Source organism: Chelonoidis abingdonii, chromosome 2, assembly GCF_003597395.2.
Source record: "Chelonoidis abingdonii isolate Lonesome George chromosome 2, CheloAbing_2.0, whole genome shotgun sequence".
In the NCBI taxonomy this organism is placed as follows: Eukaryota; Metazoa; Chordata; order Testudines; family Testudinidae; genus Chelonoidis; species Chelonoidis abingdonii.
The window spans coordinates 200,536,678-200,548,116 of record NC_133770.1 but is presented as its reverse complement, the minus strand read 5'-3'; the positions used below and the strand labels follow the sequence as shown (position 1 = coordinate 200,548,116).

Sequence of the window (11,439 nt, the reverse complement as noted above, 5' to 3'; positions counted from 1 at the left end):
AGCAATGGAGATATGTCTGCCGGTTTTGCATCTATTGTTCTGGCAGGGTCAGGTTCTGCTTTGAGTTGGTGTGTCCTGGTCTGTGGGAAGCTTGCTTCTGATGATGAGCTTGGACAGGTTGGGGGGGGGCGGGGGTTGTTTGATGACCAGAAGAGGGGATTCAGGAAAGAATTCTTATAGGATGGAGTCCCCATCAAGTATTGGTTGTAGTTATTTGATGACACCTTATGTGGGTTCTAGTGTGGGGTGGTAGGTGACAAACCAGGGGTGTGCAATGAGAGGGGGGTTTATTTCTGTATTGAAGCAGGTTCTCTCAGGATATTTGTGTGGTATGTTCCATGATGTGATCTACTTCTCTGGTGGACTGTCCTTGTTTGGCGAAGGTGGTTTTGAATGTGTTAAGGTGTATATACTGGACTTTCTCCTCAGAGCATATTCTGTAGTATCTGAGTGCCTGTAGATAACAGATTTCTTAGTGTGTTTGGAATGGTTACTGGTTCTATGAAGGTAGGTGTGATGATATCAAACATATGTACATTATCCAGTGCACTAAATACCCCAGCAACAACTGTGTGGGTGAAACCAGACAATCACTACATTCTCCAATGAACTCACACAGGAAAATGATAACATAAAAACACGATATCACGAGGGGGTGAACACTTTTCATAAAGCGATCACTCTATATCTGACCTTTCAGTCCTCATCCTCAAAGAAAACCTGCACAACTTTCAAAAGATGAGCCTGGGAGCTTAAATTAATAACTTTGGTAGATACTAAAAATCATGGTTTTAATAAAGACACTGGATTTATGGGTTATTATAACAATCTGTAACCCAGTAACCCCCCTTTTTGTCCTATGATTATAGGGGTGTTAACTGGCCACTTCACCTTGACTGGTCTCTTAGAATATGTGCTAAATACTCATGATAAACTGTCTGTTTGATCTTGTATTTTGCTGTGAATTTTCTTGTACCTTTCCCAGATCTGAAGAATGCTTTTTTCCCTCACCAACAGAAGTCAGTCCAATAAAATATATTACCTCACCCACCTTGCGTCTTAACTAGACACTTTCAAATAGCATAAGCCTTACATTTATAAAGGTGGTCTTAAAAAATTTAGAAAGTATAGAAATGTTTCATTAAAGAAAGTAGTTTGCATTTTAAAAGGCATTACATCGGTTTCTTTTCTAATTTTAATACTCCCCTGCAATGTTGAAAATCCACATTGAACAGGATTGTGAAGGAATAAGAAAGTTAAATTGACTAAAACCAAAGATTAGTTAGTGTCAATCAAACTTTACTATGCACACTGAGTGAAGTACATACACAAAAGATAAAATATAAACTAGTGGTGGTACCAGGGAGCAGCTGTTTGTGCAACAGGCTTCCTTCAGATGTCAGAAGAAATATTATCAGAAAAATCAGAGGGAATGATGTGGATGAGATTAAATACATGCTTAAGTATTTGATGAATTGGGGCCTATATTAATTCAGAATAAAGTTGAAATAATATGTATGGCAAATGATATTTCCTGGGCAGGAAAAATATCCTACTCATTAAAAAAATTAAATTGTAACAATTCATTGTTAAAAATAAAGAGGGTGTTTTAAAGTCTGTGAAATTTTCCCTTGGACCTCTTGAATCAGATTTCAATGCCCTAATTTTATTCCTGATAATGGGCCAGGATTTTAAAAGATGGCCTCTATTTTAGTCCTGCAGTTATTTCTGGATACAGTTAAATAATCTTCACTTCACTTTCTATTATTTGCTAACTCAGAATTGATGTGGACGGGCCAAAAATGAAAGTCTGGTAAAAACAGAACTGAATATTTTCCTCATATGATAAAGATTTATGCAATATTCATTGTGTGAGCAACAAATGAAAAGTCTCAAAAAGTGTCTACATTTGAACTATTCTGTTCTTAATTATAGATCTGAACCTTCTTTCATGACAGTGTCAAAATTTCCACTGACTTCAATTGTTACTTGTACAGGATCTAGTTTAACTAGTTCTGTCAGATAAGCAGTTTGGAGATGCTCTGTCCATCAAGTAGTGTAGAATGTTTACACCAAAATATCTCTATTAATTCAACAATCTAATTCTGAAAATCTTTACTCATTCAAGTGCTGCACTCTGAACAGAATGGAGGCTGTGAAAAATATACAGACACAAAAACACTCACTTGACAAACTGACTTTATTGTAATATGACTGAAACAGTCATTAATTGCAATTTCTCCTGGTTTTCCTTAACTTTCCTTAACCCAGTGTTTCTCAAACTGGGGTTGCCGCTTGTGTAGGGAAAGCCCCTGGGGTCCGGGCCGGTTTGTTTACCTGCCCCGTCTGCAGGTCCGGCTGATTGCGGCTCCCACTGGCCGCGGTTCTCCTCTGCAGGCCAACGGGGGCTGCTGGAAGCGGCAGACAGTAAGTCCCTCGGCCCGCGCCGCTTCCAGCAGCTCACATTGGCCTGGAGCAGCAAACCGCGGTCAATGGGAGCCGCAATTGGCCGGACATGTGGACGGGGCAGGTAAACAAACTGACCTGGTCCGCCAGGGGCTTTCCCTACGCAAGTGGTGACCCCAGTTTGAGAAACACTGCCTTAACCCCTCTCCCTGCATAGATCTCTTTCAAACCCTGATTTGCCCTGAGCGCCCTTTGGATTACATTGCTGAATGCTCAACAAGTTACCCAGTAAAGGGGAAAGTCCACGAGCTATATTAAGGGGTTCAGACATTTCCCCGCACCCTCACTAGTCCTTGCCTCTCACTACTCCCTTTTACTGTCCAGTTTAGCTTCCTGCCGCTCCCCAAAACCTACTTTCATACTTCTCAAAGTGGTGCACAGGTCTCCCAAACAGGAGGCATACTGAATAGCATCCCTTACTGATTTGCCTTGGAATTAGACTTTCCATTTTAACTTTACCTTTGAACAAAACACTCAATTTAATATTGTTTTAAAACAGCTTCTATGATATGAATATCACTACACTCTACACAAACCCCATTACCAATAATATGGTCTCATTCTTCCACGGCTTTAGACATATAGTCTTTTTGTCAAATAGTCTCAATGACTTCAACAGGACCAATCACATCAATAGGTTTCGGGATTGGATCATAGATCCAATTATTTTTAGAAACTGTAAATATGGAAAGATGAGAGTGACTAGATTCTGATCAATCTGGACCAACACCTCTCATCAAATGGAGCAGTTTTTACCATTCCCAGAGGGTTACTTAAATATTTACAACCTCCCCAATATACTTTCTTTAATGTTACTTATCTGTATATGACCACCCTTGTATCATGAACTGTGTACCATATCCAAGTCTTCTTTGTTGTACCACTGTTCATACCATATTAACAATATTATAAATCCATTAAAATATATGCTTATTCTGATATTAGGTGCACCATGCCTGAAAAAGTCCGTTTTCATTTTAAACTTTTCTTTAAAAAATATCATTCCTGTTGTAACTGGAGTCAGTGTCTTCTGGGATGAATTTGGTCCACTATCCATTGAAATGTACCAAACACATTAAGAGCTATAAAAGATTAAATGGAAATGGACATTCTCTAAAGAAAGATAAAGCATATGTTTCCAAGCTGAAAGCTCAAACTTGAGAGATACTGATAGTCCTCATTTCTCATTGAATCTCATGATTGGGCTATAAAAACTTAAATTTATTCATACAATAATCTCCTATCCATAGAATCCCCAGGCCATAGAAGAATTAAAAGAGTGAAATCTCCATGAATTCACTAGAACTATTTGGATGCTTATAAGTTAAGCATGTGTTTAAATAATTAAAGGACTATGGCCCAAAAGAATTGCAACTTAAGCCCTTATCCTGCAAACAGTTAAGCAAATACATAACTTCCTTCATCTGAATTGTCTCATTGACTCCTATGAAACTACTCATAAGAGTAAAATTACGTAAGTGTGAAAGTATTTACAGGATTGAGTTCTTGATTTGCATTAGTTATTAACTCTATAAATCAAAACAGGAAGTGAGAAAAGCCATATTTCATGGCACTGATATTACTCAAAAGGTCAAAGGTTTCATCACTCAGTAAATATTTTTATAAGTTTCAGGCTGCTTGCTGCCCACAGATTTCAATCAGCTTTGTTCTTTCTGGTCACTTTTTGCCAAAAAGGCTAAATCAAGGATTTTTTATTTATTTATTGTTCTTGATTAGCATTTCATTTACATTAAAAAAGCTTAACAGCTGTTGTGGTTGCACACTCCCGCAGGCACTCTTTGAAGCAAAATTTAAAGATAAAAATGGCCTTTTAAAAAATGCCAATTTCAAGGCCAAGGAGATACAAGTCAGGCTATAAGAGAGGAGAATAGAAATGAAGATACAAATCCTCGAGGACACAATATTGTAAAGTGTTGAGCATATTTAACTCCCATAGAAATTATTGACCTCACAGGAAGTTCTCAGCAGCACCGTGTAGGATCTGGCATATACAGAGCAGAGACAGGAGGGTTGCTACTGAGTATTTTGCAGCTTCCGTTCAATTCAGGAGTTAAGAGAACTGAGCATCTTGCAAGGATGGGAGTGTGAGCGAGGCATTCATCTGAAGGTAAACTGTGAACTATACCCATTTTGGGATTCTGACAGCATAATAAACGTGCACACTGCACTTGCATATGTTATTTATAAACTTATGCAAAGGCGAGGGTTCCAAAAGTGGACCATTTAGGAGGAAAGGAGGTTACTGGATCACAAAAGGACTTCCCTTAATAAACAAGTACAAATGAAGACTCTCCTAGTGGGGGATACAAGCTGCACTTCTGCTGTTCACTTTAGGTCCCCCCCGTAAATATTTCCAACGCAGCCATGTGCATCCTCGGCTAGCCCTGGCCCCTTCTGTCGCTGCTCTGGCATCGTGCTCCGTGAGGGGCGATTTGGCTAGGCTGCGGCGGTTTCTCCTGCAGCTGGAGCTGCGGAGGGAGGAAGGAAACCCAAAGGCAGAAAGCAGCCGGGCGGCAAGGGGCATGGCAGAAGTGGAACGGAGTGAGTGAGCCGAGCGCAGACAGGGGGCCAGGCGGGCCGGGGAAGGGGTTTGACGGCCTCCTCCCCCGCAGGGCGGCGAGGGCAGGGCAGCCGGGCGGAGGCAAGGCTGAGATGAGGGGCTGGCAGGGCTGAGCGGGAGGCGGCGGCCGAGCCCGTGCGTGTGGCCGAGCCCGCCGGTCCCGTCCCTCTGGCTGCTGGTGGCGGGTGCTGTGGGCTGGCTGCCCCCTTGCGCCCCTCCGAGGCCCGGGGGGAGGAGGAAGGAGGAGGCGGAGGAAGCGGCGGCACCAGGAGCAGGGAGGCGGCGGCGAGGGAGCCTGGTGGAGTCGGAGCCGGGCCCGCAGCGACGGCGGCCCCATCTCGGTGAGTTCCGCTGCGCGGCCCGGCCGGGGAGCAGCCGCGGCGGGCGGTGGTGGAGGTTCGGCCCCGGCCGCGGTACCGGCTGCAGGTGCCGCCGGCAGCGGCCTGGAGCGACGGGACGCGGCGGCCTTGGTTGGGTGAGCTCCCCTGGCAGCGGGCACCTCCGCCCCGGCCACTGCGGGCTGCGGCCCGGGCCCCGCTCTGCCTTTGTTCGCTCGGCTCCGCTCCCCGCACCAGCCGCGGCGCCAGGCCTAGCGGAGAGACCGGGGCCGCGGTGCGGCCTGCGGGGGGAGCGAGCAGCGCCCGGGACAGGGCCGCAGAGATACCCCTGCCCCAAATCCCAGAGCAGGAAGGGGGCTGGGTCTCTCCGTGACCCTCCAAAATCCCGGCCCAAGAGGGGAGCTGGATCTGAGTTTGACCAAAACAAACAACCCAGCCCCACAAAGGCCGGTGCAGGAAGGGGTCTCCCTCTGCCCACTACCCTCTCCAAATCCCGGTGCTGAGGGCAGCAAGATTTTCCCCTGTATAGTCCCCCTTCCCTCTCTCATAAATACGAGGGAGCTGGCAGAGTCGCTCTCCGACCAAGTTCCCTGCAGACCAGGTGCCCAGTGCTCGTGCTGTGGTCACCGCCTTTGGCCTTTGCCTCAGATGCTCAGGAGAAGGTTAAAATCTAAATATTATTATTGCATTATATAGATCTGATAAATCTTCTCTCACCCAGGAGTAATTAGAGGGCAGAAATAATATGCTGCTGTTTGAGAGAGGAAGAGGAGAGATTTTGAAACAACTCGACCCACCTATGCACCCCAGCCTTCTCACCCCAAACTGTTTCCTCTTCTACCAGAAACAAATTACAGTGTAGTCTTTGCCTATGGTTAGTTAATTACTTAAAAACAAAACAAAACACCAAAGTTGCCAAAAATCATCAAAGCTGCCAAAGTTACTGGAGCTTTAAGCTGGGAAGCTCCTAGTTGAACTCCTGTGATTCCATTATTTTTGGTTTCAAAATTAAATTGGGCTTCCATGATTCTGAGACGTAAACACTGGTGCAGAGCAGATCACACTCTGTCTGGGTGAGGGGGATGGGAGCTGTAAACACTTCACTTCCATCTAGCAAAGTGTCACCGCTAGACTTCCAGTTGCCACTCTGCATCTTTTCCGCTAACCTGCCTCAGTACCTCTTTTCTAGCTGTCAAATATGTTTCCACCAGTGTTGCCCCAAATCACGTACATATCCTCCCAGTAAAAATGTGCCACCTACCATGCCTCCCTGCTTCTTAGGGAGTTATAGCCCAGAAGTAGTTGTACAGCACTATGTGTTCTGGAGAGTTGAAGATGGCCCGATATAACACGAATTCGGATATAATGCAGTAAAGCAGTGCTCCGGGGAGGTGGGGGGAGGGGCGCTGCACACTCTGGCGTATCGAAGCAAGTTCGATATAACACGGTTTCACCTATAACACGGTAAGACTTTTTGGCTCCCAAGGGCAGCATTATATCAGGGTAGAGGTATATTACTGTTGGTTCATATTAATAAGCATGTCCTTAGATTGTATAGATCATGTGGAAGCTTCCTAGTAGTCATGAAATAATTTGTTTTGCTTGGCTAGAAGTCTTAAATTTTTCTGGAAGATTGTTGGAGAATAAGTACACATAGTCATTAATTTTTAATAGATTTTTTTAGTAAAGCAATTACACAAGAAAATATACATTTATATTTGATAAACTGAAAGCAAATTATGAGTTAAAGCAAAAGATATCTGCTTTAGCTTTTATAATGCTTTTATAAAATGTTTAGTTTCTCTTAAGCAATTCACTAATGAGGTTCTTCGTTTCTTATTACGTATTTCATAATAAAATTGTGGAAGTGTGGTTACAGCTCTGTAGTCAAAACTGAGTTGTTTTCCCTTAAAGCATGTATTCAACCATGCAGATAAACCCTCCCCATAAAATGATTTCTGCGAATTAAATTAAGATTTATTTTAGAGTTCAAATTAAGTGAGCCCTTGAAGAAGTTTAGCACTTAAGGTATGTTTACACTTACAGTGTTACAGTGACACTACTATAATGCTTCAGTGTAGACCAGTGATCTTCAACCTGTGGCCTATAGGCTGCTTGCGGCCCAAACAGCACATAGCTGCAGCCCATGTGACATCCTCAGGGCTATAGAGGTAGTATTGGATGTGGCCCACATAACACATTGTGGGCCGCATGCGGCCCACAATGGTAAATAGGTTGAGAACCACTGGTGTAGATAGGAGAACAGGAGTACCTGTGGCACCTTAGAGACTAACAAATTTATTTCAGCATAAGCTTTCGTGGGCTACAGCTCATTGGTGTAGATACTCACTATAGTGATGGGAAGGGTTCTCCTTTCATTGTAGTTAATCCACTTCCCCAAAAGGCAGTAGCTAGGTCAGTGGAAGAATTCTTCCGTCGACCTAGCTCTGTCTACACTGGGAGTTAGGACAGCATAGCTACGTTCCTCAGGGGATGTGAATTTTTCACACCCTTGAGAGTCATAGCTATGCTGATGTAAGTTCCGAGTGTAGATCAACCCTTAGCAGAATATGCACTCCTCAGATTTTCCATATAGTTAATAATTTACATTTTGTGTAAAGGCTACATTTAAAGAAATTAACTTGCAAATATATCTAAGTTATTATTTCTAATTGTTATGATTATAGACAGTGCCAGACTGTCAGCTGAGGTCACTCAACCAATCATCCTTCCTCTATAACTAATTTGCATGCTACAGTTGTGCTTGTGCAATGAGACAGTGGCATAAAAGAGATTGAACTCATGTTAAGAATTACCATAGATGGATTACTTGGTCCCAACTGTTACTGCTCCTTTAAATTTCTATGGTTATGCTAACTTTCACATCAGTATTTGAAAGGCTTCTCATGGCACTGCTGTGTTGATTCCACTGGGGGCAGCACTGCTGGGGAAACTGAGGTAGAAGTGCAGAGACATTCCTGTTTATAGCCACTGGCATTCTCTTCTCTCCTTCTCTCCCCAAAGTGCTGCTTTCAGGTGTCTGATATAAGGGGAGGTGTGCAGAGGAGGAGAGTGATGGGATGGAAGTGAAGAGTGGAGACTCACTCAGTCCGTGTGTGCGGATGTCTATGTGTGCAGATGTGTTTTTCAGTTCCTCTGATGCCGCTGTCTTGCTGCATGATGGTCCTGAGGCAGCAGTGCCAGAGGGAGCAGTTCAAGCACACCTCGAACCACATGGTAGAGGAGGGAATCTACAAATCAGTTTAATATAGTCCAGGGCCACAAACACTAAATTGCATTGATCATCATTGTATGGTCGTGGCATGATGATTACAGGGCAGAATTGGGATTATTTTGTGGGTCTTAACTGTACATTTCCATACAACAACATGTTTAGGTTTCTTTTAAGATTAACCTGAACTTTGAATTTCCTGGGTTTGTATTGTTTGTTTGAAATAATTGAGATAGTCCTGTAATATTTCTCACCCTTAAATTACTGATAGGTAATCTCAATTCATTTCCATTTTAATGTAGGTTTGGTAGGTTGTTGGTTTTGTGTGTGTGTGTGTGCGCGCGATTATATGGCAAACACTAGAAGACATATTTGAGTTGTTACTCACCAAGGGCTGCAGTTTCAGTAACAAAGCTCAACAAATTTATAGTAGCATCAGGCAAGAAAGATCACTAAAAGGAAACTTGTATTTATATTGGAATATTCATTAACCATGTTTAAATAATGCAACTTTATGCCATTCAAAAACATATACATCCAATTTAACTGCAGGTAGAGACTAGGGTCTAGGATCAGTACTTGGTCCTGCTAGTGAAGGCAGGGGACTGGACTCAATGACCTTTCAAGGTCCCATCCAGTTCTAGGAGATAGGTATATCTCCAATTATTATTATTACTAATCACTGGTTTCATATTCTCTCTCACAGTAATTGGAATGTTTGAATTGAAACTCTTAACTAAGTAAATTGGACAAGTGATGAGATCTTTTAAAAAGTGCATTAGAATTGTTAACAGCTTAATCATAGACTGTAAGGGTTGGAAGGGACATCAGGAGGTCATCTAGTCCAACCCCCTGCTCAAAGCAGGACCAATCCTCAAATCCCTAAATGGCCCCCTCAAGGATTGAACTCACAACCCTGAGTTTAGCAGGCCAATGCTCAAACCACAGAACTATCCCTCCCCGTTTAATTTTGATAAAAATGTCCAAAATCAGTATGATCTCATTTTCTTCTTAGTTTTGGATTTCTTAGAGGAAGCTTAAAATGTCACAGACAACCTAATTTATTCAGTTAACAAAATAAACTTACCTCACCTACTTCGTTTCCCTGGCATTTTGGTGTTTTTTCAGTCACACTTTAAAAAAGTCTCTCTTCCCTGTTCTTGTGTGTGAAAGACCCACAAAAAGTGAAAACTGCCTATACACAAAGTGTTGTCAAATATGGAAAGTAAAGAAAGGGGAGAAAATAGCAAAATATTTCTCTAATACCATGTCTTAACTTTTAACAAGGTAGAAAAAATGTGCAGATTTAAATGTTTTTGATGCTATTCTGTATGCTTCTGTATCTTACACCCTGATCCTGCTATTGGATCCATTCAGTCAAACCCTTATAATTCAGAGTGTAATTGAAATCAGTAGTGTCTTCCGGTGAGTATAGAGATCCATCTGCGCATATCCAAGCATGAGATTAGGGCCATAATTTTGAAAATGCATAGAACACATACTAAGTGCAATATATTTTTAAGATTTCGCTTTCTGCAAAATTGGTGGATGTCAGATTCCATCTTTAAATTCTATTAGATCAGCTTGCTCATACCCTTGAAGTATAGGATTATATTTTACTAGATAGTCTCTAGTGGTTTGTCCAGTTGTAAGTGACTAGATTAATTCCACTATTTTATTTGAGTGATTGTTTCACAGTTTAATAGAGTTTACTGCTAGAACCATCTTCCTGATATTTAAACTATGCATTCCTGGGTTTAATTTTATCCCAGTACTCTTAGTTATCTCTTTGCATGCTTTTTCAGGTATCTGTTAAAAGTTCATTCCTACCAACTTGTTTTCTGCTCCTGTTTTTGTAATCTTTACTTTATTCATAAATCAGTCCTGTCAGTCTTTTTCTTCCACCATTTAGTTGCTTGTCTTGCTATACCCTCCAGTCTGTCAATATTTTTCTGGTTTTGAGGTGTATAGATACACTCTACCTTGGATGTGGATTCACCAATGCAGGAAGAAGAGGACAATCTGTGTAATAAAACTAAAGTATTAATAATATAGAGATGTATCATGAGACATCACATTATGCACAGTCTGGTCTAGTAATTTAATTCTGAGAACTAGGCTTAAATTCGGGAAAATAAAAAAGGGACAGATTATGCCTTTTGATCGAGTGCCTATTTGTCACTGTAGTAATACAGAGGACAAAACTGTGCTGCAAGGGACCCCAGGGAGAATTACTTCTGTGCAGACACAACTTGTGCTGGCATTCTTGCAAGCCCTGCAGTAGAGGCCAGAGCACAGAGTGATATGGATGATTCTGGGCTGTGGGATTAGCCATCAAGAGATTACTGTAAATTAGAATAGCCCCTGGTATTACTAATGTATACCCAATGCCATTTCCCCATTACCTCTCCCTTATCTGCTGCACATTCTGTATTGTGCCTTCAGGAGACTCAGTACAGTATGTAATCCAAAATATTACTTTATTCTGGTAATATTAAATCCTTCTTTTTCTATGGCAAATGTTCTGAAGAATTTTTACAAAATTGCCTACAATCCAGTGAATTCCTGGAGCTGTATTTTTCACGATTCTGTTGTTATGGAATTGTTCATTACACTTAGATGGAAATACCTTGTTTCATGGAGGGGTGGAAATCCCTTAGAGCAGCTAAGTGTTAGAAAAGCTGTGTGGTTATACACCATTCTGAAAGATAACAAGTGTATACAACTCCATGCAATTTAAACCGAGGATTCTAGCTTTTCTGGGTTGATTTAGGACTGTGTTAGCATTACTTGTGAACTCGTTTGACTACATCATATATTGC

The 11,439-nt window shown here is 42.0% G+C and overlaps 1 protein-coding gene across 6 annotated transcripts in view; it reads left to right on the top strand.

The window, feature by feature from the left end:
* The first annotated feature begins 4,086 nt into the window (after positions 1-4,086).
* SOCS6 (suppressor of cytokine signaling 6) overlaps positions 4,087-11,439 on the top strand; it is a 45,636-nt gene continuing 38,283 nt past the window's right edge. For 3 of the 6 annotated variants that reach the window (XM_032799517.2, XM_075062914.1, XM_075062913.1), the window contains exon 1: positions 4,087-5,388. The gene's annotated coding sequence lies outside the window, so the exon portion shown is untranslated. Of the gene's footprint in view, positions 5,389-6,106; positions 6,260-8,536; positions 8,623-11,439 lie in introns of all 6 variants that reach the window. The other 3 variants (XM_075062915.1, XM_032799519.2, XM_032799520.2) reach the window with 3 other exon arrangements.